Source organism: Lontra canadensis, unplaced genomic scaffold, assembly GCF_010015895.1.
Source record: "Lontra canadensis isolate GAN:19392208 unplaced genomic scaffold, GSC_riverotter_1.0 scaffold27, whole genome shotgun sequence".
Lineage (NCBI taxonomy): Eukaryota > Metazoa > Chordata > Mammalia > Carnivora > Mustelidae > Lontra > Lontra canadensis.
The window spans coordinates 1688685-1700753 of record NW_022631021.1 but is presented as its reverse complement, the minus strand read 5'-3'; the positions used below and the strand labels follow the sequence as shown (position 1 = coordinate 1700753).

The 12069-nt window shown below is 41.8% G+C and overlaps 1 protein-coding gene across 4 annotated transcripts in view; it reads right to left on the bottom strand.

The window, feature by feature from the left end:
• The window catches only part of BRPF3 (bromodomain and PHD finger containing 3), a 32821-nt gene extending 30154 nt beyond the window's left edge, over positions 1-2667 (bottom strand). The window contains exon 1 of one of the 4 annotated variants that reach the window (XM_032864344.1): positions 2469-2667. The gene's annotated coding sequence lies outside the window, so the exon portion shown is untranslated. Of the gene's footprint in view, positions 1-2107; positions 2184-2468 lie in introns of those variants that run through there. The other 3 variants (XM_032864343.1, XM_032864341.1, XM_032864342.1) reach the window with 3 other exon arrangements.
• Between the last annotated feature and the right edge of the window lie 9402 nt (positions 2668-12069).

The window sequence follows — 12069 nt, the reverse complement described above, 5'->3', positions numbered from 1 at the left end:
CATAGGATCAAAAGCTCATAGGTCTAGAGCCTCTCCCAACCCATCTTACAATGATCAAAAAACCCTATCTCCTGACCACACCCAGAAGTGAAGAGGCAAAGGTACCTGAAATGTCTCCCATGTGGAATCTAAAGACTTCAAACTACAGTATGCAGGGTTTTCTCTGGAAATCACAGCATTGAGGATGTACTGGCTAGTACATCTCTAAGCAGAAACACTGGAAACTCTGGGAGTGGCCCCAAGTGGCACTGAGTTTTAAGTGGCCTATCTGGGACCCTCACTGGACCTACAGCCAACATGACTGGGAATACACCTGAGGTAAACTCTCAAAGCATTCTGTTACCTCAAAAATTCCTCTCTCCCCAAATCCTTACATCTAATCTACTCTTATGTAGCAAGGATAAAGCCCTAAAGTTTCCCACATCACTCTTTGGGTAAAGGGAACTATGACAAGCCCGTAAGGAGCTGTGGTAGCAGTTACTGAGGCCATCACTACCAGGAAAGACATTAGGGGATATGGTGCCCCAAGGTGTGGGCAGAGACTTGGAAAGGTACGCACAGTGAGAGGATTTCAAAGAGAAAAAGAGTTTGTCTCCTTGGTTGTAGGACCTACCATTTTTATCTATGAAGAAGAGATGATGATAATTTAGCACACTTTTGCAAACTATAAATCCCTTTTACTTTTTTTAAAAGACACTTTTTTTTTTTTTTTTAAATTTCTAAGTAATCTCTACCCACACTGTGGGGCTCGAACTCAACTCCGAGATCAAGAGTTGCATGCTCCACCAACTGAGTCAGCCAGGTGGCCCAATCCCTTTTACTTTTAAAATTTCTCTCCACTAGTTTGGGAGGCAGAATAGCTTTTATCATCTCCATTTTACAGGTGAAGAAACAAGCTCAGAGAGGTGTCACTCAACCCAAAGGTAGTTGAGTGATAAAGCTACAATTCAAACCGAGATGATGTGTTGAACTCATTTCACTGGGAAGAACACCACAGAGATGCCATGGTCTAGAACAAAATGAGGCTCTGGGGCACTCCAGGTGCTAATCTTGGCCCTGTGTGACCTGGAGAAAGTCACTTAATCTCTCTGTGCCTCCAGACTCCACCAATAAAATGAGAATAAAATCTACCTCTTAGGGGTTGCCATACGCTAATAAGGTTTATTAACATCCTTATTTAAAAGGCTTTCCAATCCCAAAGTGTGACTGAAACAAAACACAACTTGGCTGAGGAACAGTGCCAGGCAGGCACACACCCCAACGAGGACAAAAGGCAACAGAATCATCACAGCAATTCCGTCCAGGTTCCAGAGGCCCTTGGCCACTATATATGCCTGACAAATGTCAACTCCCTGGGGGTAGCCCCAGCCAAAAGACCTGCTTCATTGTCCCCACGCCCTCCCCGCCCTCCCCTCGTGGGAAGGGAGATCCTTGCAAAGGTATGAAAATCTACCTCAACACTAACTGGAAATAGTTTAGACAGAAGGTATGGAGCCTCCTTTGTTAAAGCGCTGTATATTCTTCCTCCCTACCTGCTACCTCCTTGGCAGCCTGGGTTAGCCCTCATCCAGGCAGCAAGTATCTGTGGAAAACCTCTTGGGTCCTACCCCAACCTCTTAAGCACTGGAGGGGCAAATTCTGGAGAGGGAAGGGCTCCTGCTGAGGAAATGAGTTTCGCCCACAAGGAGCTTACAGTCCAGTTTTTTGGCGGGAGTTTCTCAACCCACACAGCCGTTCCCACAAACACCTCCGAAACCCCCAAAACCCCCGGGTCTCCTCAGCACCCCTAAGCCCCCACTCGCCCACCCCACCCAGGTCCCCGAAGAACGAGGAGTTTTGCAATTAGGCTGTATCCCCTGCACCCCCACGAAAGGCTCATGAGACAGGGGAGAACCCCATCCAAGGCTCTTGCTCCTTTAAAAGGGCACCTCTTCCAGAAGAATCTTGACCCTTCCGAGGAGAAAGGAGGGAAATAACATCTCCACCCCTGAGGGGAGGGGGCGAGAGCGCCAGAGACAGACTGACGCGGAGTCCGACCCTCAGACAGAGAAAGCTAGCGCCAGCGAACCAGCGGGGCAGAGAGGCGGGCGCCCATTGGTCGCCTCACCTGCCCGTCAGGAGGAACCAGGGGGGCAAGGGACGCTCAGGGGGTGGAACACTCCTCTGGTCTGACCAATCGGAGAACATGGCGGGGGCGGGGCTCGGCGGCTCGCCAGCCAGGGCCGGGGGGGAGGGAAACAAGATGGCGGCTGCGGGAGGGGGTCCTCGCTTTTCAGCTCCCCCCACACCCGCCTTCTTCTTCCCCGCCGCCGCCCTCGCTCCAGGAGAGCGCTTTCGCGCCGCCCCCGCCCCGCTCGGGAAGCCCCCTGCTTCCCTCTCCCCGCTCCCCCACCCGCGCAATCCCTGGTCCCCGTAGGCCCCGCTGCCCCCGCCCTCGCTCTGTCCGGCCCCGCTGCCACCCCCATTACCTCAGCCGCCGGCCCGGCCCCACCGTTCGGGGCCCCTGGGCGCGGGCGGGCCGGCCGTCGAGCAGGTCGGCGCGGCCCGGGGAGCAGAGCGCGACCTCCTCCCGCGCTGGCCTCCGCGGCCACCGCCGTGCCCCCTCCTGGCCCGCGCTGGGGCCCCGGCCCGGCTGCCGCCGCCGCTCCCGGGGGAGGAGGGGGAATGAAGCCGCTGCCGCCGCCGCTGCCGCCACGGAGCCCGGCCGAGGGGAGGGAGGGATCAGCCCCCAGGCAGGATCCGCCCCTCCGGCCTCCCCCCCGCCACCTCCACCCCTTCCCTCGCTCCCTCCCTGGCTCCGCGGGCTCTCCCGCTGAACACGAGCGAGAGCGCGAAAGAGAGGGGAACGGGAAGAAAATCCCCCCGCCCGTCCCCGGCGCGGCGGCGGCCGGGGCGGCGCGGAGAGGAGCGCGGAGCTGCCGCCGCCACGGGGCACCGTCCCCGGCTTGGCCTCACGGTGGCGGTGCGGACGCGGCAGGGGCGCCGAGCAGGCACCGGGTCTGCCCCCGCCGCGGCCAAGGCTCACCCCAGCCCAGCCTTCGCCGCGGGCGAACCCCACAAGAGAGCGGGGGACGTTGGGGTCTGCTTGGGAAAGACGGGGATTCCCTAACTCTTTAGAGTGCTCAGTCGTCCCCTCCCCCAATCCCTGCGGAGAGGTGACTACGGTTTGGGGCAACAAACCCCCTCCCCGAGCTAGTGGGCTCCTCCAGAGGTTAAGCCAGGGCAGTCTTTGGAGTCAAAACCGGCCTGTAGTTTCTTGAAGTGCAGGTGCTTGCACTACTCCCAGAAAGTCGCCCTTCCTCCCCGGCCGTGCTCTGGTCCGGAGGACAAAGGTCTAGCGATGTCCATCCCCTCCCCCAGTGAGGACAGCAGGAAAAGACCCTCTGTTGTGTACAGGTGAGCGTCTTGTTCCCCGTAGGATATCCTTCTTAAGAAACAGACCTGACTTTTCTTTATGTGCCATTCTCTCCCTTATGTGTTTAAAAAGAGTAAACATAAAAGTTTGACAGTCTACTTAAGGACGTCTGGTAACTCGTTTGTCATTGTAGACATGGGAAACACTCTCTCCTAAAACCTGATTTGGCTAGGAATCGGTTAATTTAATGCAATAAGCGGCTTTCTAAAAGACTTGACAAATGGCAACTTCAGACTTTCAGATGTAATCAGACTGGCTTTGTCACGAAAAGTAAATTTAAGAAGAGGAGACGACATTGCCACCCCCCCCTTTCGCCTATAAATCAGAAAGCTTACCTCATATGACTGAAGTCTTAAGTACCAATATTTAATGATGTGTGTAAAAGATGTATGGATAGACTGCCTTTAAATGTGAAGATGAATGACATATTTTGAAAGCGTTTCCTCTGCCCGCGCTGGTGGTGTAGCTTGGTGAGGCTTCTCACAATTTCTTGCTTGGTTCTGATGATCAAGGACACTGGTTCTAGAGTCAGAGGATGAAAGATAGTCTTAGGATGCAAGTCTTCCCAATGTTTAAACGTATTGCTACTTTTGAAGTATAGATGTTCATTACCCTAGGAATTTAAAAAAATGTGTTTTGAATTTGAAAATTTGATGAAAGTAAGGAATCTAATTGGTATTACAAAGATGTTTTTCCAATTACACAGTAGCACCTTGTAAAAGTGAAAACAGAGTGATAGCAAAAATTCTTCTGTTAGCCAATTTTCTGAAAGAAAAGGGAGTGTCTTGTGGAGCTAAGCAAGGGCAGGGCAATGTTTTGAAAACTGTGATGATGGAGGAGTATGAATTAATGTCAAGTGTTCTAAAGCTAGGGGGAATAATCATTTGGAGGGAAGGTGTAGATAGTATCAAGATGATTAATTGTGGAAGGGAAAGCCCCAGAGGCAAGATACTACTACAATTACTGTTAGTTAAGGGGGGGGGGCTGAAAACTAAAAGAAACAAGAATACTGAATTTCATTTCTTGTTCTTTTAAAATATGAGCTACATCCATTTATACATATGACTAATAATTCTTATTTCTTGGTAAGTGTTCACAGAATTTATTTAGCACAGCTCCCATTTGTGTGATTGGGAGCTATCTTTTCCCACTAAACTTAATGAATAAGATACCTGGGGAAAATGCATTGGTTTTCACTTGCAAGAGTAAGTAAAAAAGAATGATTTAAATGCTCTTGAAAAAGCATGAAGTTAATACATTGAATTTCCAGGTCTTTCTATTCGAAGTTTTCATAGTAAGACCTTATTCAAAGGAGTGTTTCTCTTCTATTTGCAACTTCTACTTTCTTAATGGTAACATTACAGTTGTTGACAACAACTGTAATTTGTTTTTTGACATTTATTTTTTACTTTTTTTATTTACTTATTTTTGACATCTGGGATTGGTTTCTGTTAGTGTAACTCCACACATAACCAGTTTACAATGATGTAATCTTAAATGTGACATGGGACAGTTATGTCATTAAAAACAAATTTGGAATGTGTATCAAAAATCCCAGAGGTACTAAATTTAATTAACTTGAATCTTTAGCTATTTTAAAGAATTTAAATTCACTAGCCCTCAACCCTTCCATTAACCCATATAGCAATTAAGTTCAACTAACACAGGCACAGACCTTTGTTTACGAATAGTAGTTTTCCAAATTTTGTGTTTTTTAGTAGAAACTAATTTATTTGGAGTAGAAGCATATTTTACCATTTAGATCAAAAAAAGGAAACGAAAATATAAAATTTATCCCCCTCAATTTTTTTTTTCAGCATCTCAGAATATCTTTTTCAATGCTTTATTATTATCATTAGTTTACCAAGGCAAGAAACCTCTGAAGGGTCAGATGCAATACTACTGGATTAATAAAATATGTACGACAAGAGAAAAAAGGTTTTGATTGATTGTTACATTATCTTTAAAAGAATATTCCTTCCTTAGACCTTGGCCAAAAGAAGTATGAAACCATAAATGGGAAGAATGTTTGAGGTTGGAATCATTGTGATAGTTTTATGCCATAATGAAATTGGATTAAGAATATAATGTTTGCTTAGAAAAAGGAAAAAGTTTAGGCTAACAACTGGCTTTAAATTGACTATCACACCTTCTAAATTTAATTCCATTCATTTATTCCTATAGCAGACACTCATTGAACACCTACTGTGTGTCCAACCCTGGGCAAGTTGCTTTGGAAAATAATGACAAAATCTCAACCTTAAAAGGTCCCAGTGATCATATTTTTCCTTGCCTTGAGTAATGTACACTCAAGAAGCAAACTAGAAATAACTAGAAAACACATGCAGGAGAAATTAGATAAGACAGTGAACAATTTGGAGCTACCATTATTCAAATGGAAGATGGGAGGCTTTTTTCAAAGCCAGATTCTAAATAATGATGGATGTGAATTGGCAAAAAGAGTGTAGAATGACATTATTAGGTTGGTGGCGGGGCAGCCCAGGCAAAGGAACAATATGCAGGGAATAATAAGGAAATTATTGGTCTATATGGGCAGATGTTAAGAAAAGGTTGAATTGGATATAGGATATGGCAAGGGTATAAGGATAATAAAAACAACACCTAATACTTATATGCAAAGTAGTATGCTAAGTGCTTTACATACCAGATTATCAAAAATCTTTGTTGCACTTAGAAAACAAACTAAAATTCTTTTAATAAAGGAAATCTATTGACTCACATAATCAGAAAGTCCAAGAGTATATCTGGCTTTAGGCAAAGCCAAAAGACTTAGATTATGTCATCAGGATATTGTCTCCAGCAGTCTCTCAGCCAGCCTGAATGGATAGCTATGACTAGAAAGACATGATACTTTAATGAAGTCTGGCCATTGTCCACTACTAGAACCAGAGGACGTGGGCAGAAGGTGATTCTCCAAAGGTACAGTGGGCACATATACAAAATAGGTCCAATATACATGGACCTATTTCTCGTTACCAATTTATTAACTCAATTATTATTATTATGGTCCCCATTATATATAGGATAAGCTAGAGCTAGGAATAGTATTAGGTAAACCAGGAAGAATTTACTATAAGTTATTAGGTATTAAGACAATAAAATGACATTAACCAGAATAATAGAAGAAATGGTAGAGAGAGAAGAAGGAAAAGAAAATTCTAATCAGAAATCAATAGACAGGGCAGCTGAGTGGCTCAGTTGGTTAAGCATCTGCCTTCAGCTCAAGTCACAATCCTGGGTCCTGGGTTCAAGTTCTGCCTGCTTATCAGGGAGCCTGCTTCTCCCTCTGTGCCTCCCCTTCCCCCTGCTCATGCTTTCTTTCTCTCAGATAAATGAATAGAATCTTGAAAGAAAAAGAAAGAAAGATAGATCAGAAGATAGATCAGTAATTTGATGGCTGGTTGAACATAGTAACAAAGGAGAAGGTTATCCAAGTTCAGACTTAGGTGGCATTTACAGTGTTGCTACAATTATCAAGAATTAAGAGGTAGCAAAAGATTACATAGGAACCCCTGCTGGGTCTGGGGGCCCAAAGATTGAGAAAATGGTAAGTCAGTTCAACTTCTCTGGAGTCTCTTTGGGTCACACTAAAACACATAATTCATTCAATAATTGTGAGTTGCAGGTAACTTTCTATTTTATGCTTGTGAAGACTGCAAAGGTGAAAAGGCCATGCTTTAATCACAGGAATAAAGCACATATATTAATAAACATACATACAGCATATAAGCCACTCCAGAGAGATACAAGCAAAGTGGCATGAGGTTTTAGAGAAGAGAGAAAAGAAGGAAGGTCCTGTGAAGAAGGTACCGTTTTAGCTCCACCTTAAAATTTGGGTTGAATGTCAACTGGGAGGATGGTATAGGCTGAACACTAGCATAAGCAGAGAAAGGTGAAAGGAACACCAGAAGATTGATTCAGAGCCCAAAACAAAGGAAACAGAAGGAAAACAGTCAATGTAGAGAAACAAGAAAGCTTGACAAGCAAATGAGTATCAGCCTCAAAAAGTAACATCCCTGAAACAGGAACATGAATGATATCAGGGAGAGAGAGACAAAAAGAAAAGAGGAAAGTCTTGAAATTGAAAAATATGAAAGGTTTTTAAAGATATAAAGTGACATTTGGGACGTGAAGTTGAGGAAGTCTCCCAGAGAGGAGAAAGAAATAGAAAAGTAAACATAAAAAAAAGAATTTGAGGATGAATTTGGGAAGCCTGACATCTCCTTTACAGTACGTCTAGAAAGAGAAGTGAGAAATTTTCTCAGAAAGGAAGGTAGTGAGTTTACAGAATGAAGTGCTCTGGTACAATGAATGCAAAAAAAGCCTAAAATAGCAATACCAGCACTAGAAAAAGGGAGGATCCTAAAGGCTTCTGGAGAAAAATATCTCTTAGAAAGGACTAAGAATCAGAATAATATCAAGCTAGAAGCCAAAATAATAACCCTTTCAAATACTGAGAGAACACTGTGTTACCTATAGAAGCCTAGCCAAAATACCAATCAAGTTTGGAAATAATATTAAGACATCTTCAGAGGTGCAAGTTCTCACTTATCCTTTCTCGGGAAGCAATTGGAAGACCCTTTCCACAAAAATGATGGAGAAAATAATCAAGAAAAATGAAAGTCCTGGGATCTATAAAATGGATCCAATACAAGAGAGAAACATAAGGCAACCCCAGGATTATGATAAAGGGAAATCCTGAGAAGAATTGTGTTCCACCCCTAGAATACAACCACTAGAGTTGGAGGACAGAGAGAGAACCCTGGAAACAATTGGAATGGATAGATTAGCAGAAGCATTTGATCATATGACAGGAGGTTTTTAAATACTAATGGAGAGTTTATAGATGAATTTAATGATATGTACTTACAATATGAACATTTTAAAACAGGCATTTACTAAATCCAGGAAAGACAACTCACATGAAAAAGAAATGTAATTTCAGTTGAGCCAATGTGGCTCATTTGCAAATGTTTATATAATTATAATAGTGGAAAACAGAATAGAGAGGTAGCTAAAAATTATGATAAAACAATTTTGGGAATATGAGGTGAGTGGTGGGAGACCTAAGAGGATTAAATCCTCATTGTCTACAGTTGAAAGATAATAACGTATAATTCAAAAGATCAAGAACAGTAAAGGCACGCTATTTAGAAATGAAAGGTAAATACTGAAAAAAATGACTGAAGAGTTTGAAATAGCTGCTTTCAAATTGGGAGAGCAGGAGTTGGGATGAAGCAGGGATCTCTGGTTTTATTTATTTATTTATTTATTTATTTATTTATAAATAAAAGAGAGCATAAGCAGTGTGGGAAGTGGCAGGCAGAGGGAGAAGCAGACTCCCCACTGAGCAGGGAACCTGATGTGGGACTTGATCCCAGGACTCTGGGATCATGACCTGAGCTAAAGGCAGTCACTTCACTGACTGACCTACTCAGCCATCCCTCTCTGGTTTTGTTTTTATGGCTCATAGTATTATTTGGCTTTTTCAAACTGTAATTTCACATAAGTTCATATGAAATATATTCAATAATAAGTGATATTATTCCAGAACTAAGTAAATGGATTGACCAGTGGCTATAATAAATTAGCTACCCAATTCAGTATGGCAGAAAGAATGCCCATCATGCAGAAAAAAATCTAGCATAGCAGACCCCACAGCCATCCTTTAAAAGTCCTGCTTACAAGGTTGGCCCCTGGCTGGCATCTGGGAACTTGGATTTTGTGAAGGTTCTCACCACCCTAACTGATAAGGGTGGCTCACTGTGCCTAAACTATTTGTGCAAACAATATAGTTATGCTAAACACCTGCTTTCCTTCTGGAAGTCTGGAGTGTGAGTAGTTCCAGAAGGCAGAAGGTGTCTATGTAGCCAGCCCCTGATAAAACCCCTGGACAGAGTCTCTAATGAGCTTCGCTGGTAAACAACATTTGACAGGCTGTTACAACTCAGTGCTGAGGGAAATAGTTTGTCCTGTGTCCCTCCACTGGGAGAGGACTCATGGAAGCTCGGGTCTGGTTTGCTCCAGATTAAATCCCATGCGCCTTTTCTCTTCGCTGATTTTGCTCTGTATCCTTTCTCTGTGATAAATCATAGCTGTAAATACAGCTGCAGGCAGAGTCCTATGATTCCTCCTAGCCCATCATTGAATTTGGGGTTGGTTTTGAGGACCCCTGACACATATTTTATTCCAAATATCAAGTAATATAGCATAAGTACAGGATATGTGTTTGCAAGCAACAAAACTCCAAATCTAGCCATTTTCAGGCAAAAAGAATTTATTGGAAGGGTTTAAGGAGGGCTCACAATTGACAGGAGACTGGAGGACAAGCTAGAATTCAAATATAATCTAGCCAGGTCATTGCCACCACTGTCTATATTGTAAATAGTATCTTAAATATTTTTCTGTTAGCTGCAGGTATTGGGAGTGCAATATATTACTGCATGTTCGTCTCACATTTAATGACCTTGCTAAATTCTTATTATTTCTAATAATTGGTATGTTCTTAAGGGTTTCCTTTTTAGATTATTATATTATCTGTGAATAATAGTTTTGATCTTCCCTTTCAAATACTAGGCTTGCTTGCTTGTCATCTTTCTTTCTTTCTTTCTTTCTCTTTCTTTCAATCTGTCTGTCTTACTGACCTTCAGCACAATGTGGGATAGAAGCAGTGATCATAGAATCCTTATCTTGTTGCTCGGTTAAGGGAATGCTTCTGACATTTCCCCATCAAGAATGATGTGTACTTTAGGTGTATGTTAAATACCTTTTAACAGATTAAGAAAGATCATTTCTATTCTTACTTTGCTAAATGTTATTTTATCATGATGAGTGTTGAATTTTATCAAATGCCTTTTCTGCATCCATTAAGATGGTAATTGGTTTTCTCCTTTACTGTTAATGTGAAGAACTGGTTCTCTAATAATAAACCATTCTTGTATCCTTGGAATTAGACCGACTTTGTCATGATTTATTACTTCTTTTATACATCACTGATTTGATTTGCTAATACTGTAATATATTTGCATCTAGGTTCACTAGTGAGATCGGCTGTAATGTGATTGCTTTGGGAATTAAGCTTTATTAATCTCATGCAATGAATTGGGAATATTTCCTCTTTTTCTGTTTTCTGGAAGAGTTTATATGAGATTGAAATGAACTGGGGCATCTGGGTGGCTCAGTCAGTAAGTGTCTGCCTTCGGCTCAGGTCATGCGTGATCCCAGTGTCCTGGGATCAAGTCCAACCAGCTTCCTGCTCTGTGGGAAGCCTGTTCTCCCTCTCCCACTCTTCCCTGTTTGTGTTCCTTCTCTTGCTGTGTCTCAGTCAAAAAAATAAATAAAATCTTTTTTAAAAGAAAGATTAAAATGAACTCCTTGAAAAGTTGGTACAATTCACTTAAATTATTTAATCCTTATGATTTCTTTGTAAGAAATTTTAACTATCTTCAGTTTCTTTAATGGGCATAGAATTATATGAGATATTTTTTTCTTGACTTATATTTCTCTAGAATTCTCTCCATCTAAGTTTTGCAAAATATTGTCTTTAAATCTCTGTTGCACCTGTAATTATGTCCCTCTTTGCATCACTAATATTTTTTCTTTTCTCTCCCCTTCTTGTCAATTTTAATTTTTTCCCCCTAGATAACCAGTTTTTGGCTTTGTTGATCCTCTTAATTCTATTTTGTTGATGCTCTAGTCATTTTGATTTGCTTCTTTCCACTTTCTTTGGTTTTATTCTGTTATTTTTCTAATTAAGTTGGGTGTCTAGTTCTTTAATTTTCAGACTTTGTTAATTTATAATATAAACATTCAAGGCTATAAGTTTACTTGAATTATCAAGTATTTGCTTGTTTCTCAAGCCTTATACGTTGTATTTTTATTACTGCTCATTTCTAAATATTTTTTACACTTGTATTATGATTTCATCTTGGTCCCAAAAGCTGTTTTTCATGCGTGTGTGTGTGTGTGTGTGTGTGTGTGTGTGTGTGTGTGTGTGTGTTTAAATTAAATTTTTTATTTTGAGATAATTATAGATCCACATGCAACTATAAGAAATAATACAAAGAGATTCCACGTATACCTTATCCAGCTTCCTCCAATAGTAACATCTTGTAAAACTACAGAAAATATCACAACCAGAATATTGACATTGATGAGAATTCAGCTATTAATCTTACTGAGGCTTCCTTATTCCTTTCTTGCTACTTTCAAAATTCTCTCTTGTCCTTGGTTTTCAACAGTTTAATGTTGATGTGTCTAGGTATGGATCTCTTTGAATTTATCTAACTTAGAGTGTGTTGAGCTTCTTGGATGTGTGGATTAATGGTTTTCATCCAGTCTGGGAAGCTTTTGGCTATGACTTCTCCAAGTATTTCTTTCTCCCCCTCCTCTCCTTCTGGGACCTCCATTATGTATATAGTGGTATACTTCATGGTGTTTTATAGATCTCTGACATTCTCTGTTCCTTTCCTTTATTCTTTATATTATTTAGACTGGAGAATCTCAATTGACCTGTCTTCAAGTTTGTTGATTCCTCTTTCTGACAGCTTGAATCTATAGTTGTGCCCCTCCAGTAAATTTTTTATTTTAGTTATTGTACTTTCCAATTCCAGAATTTCTATTTGGTTCTCTTT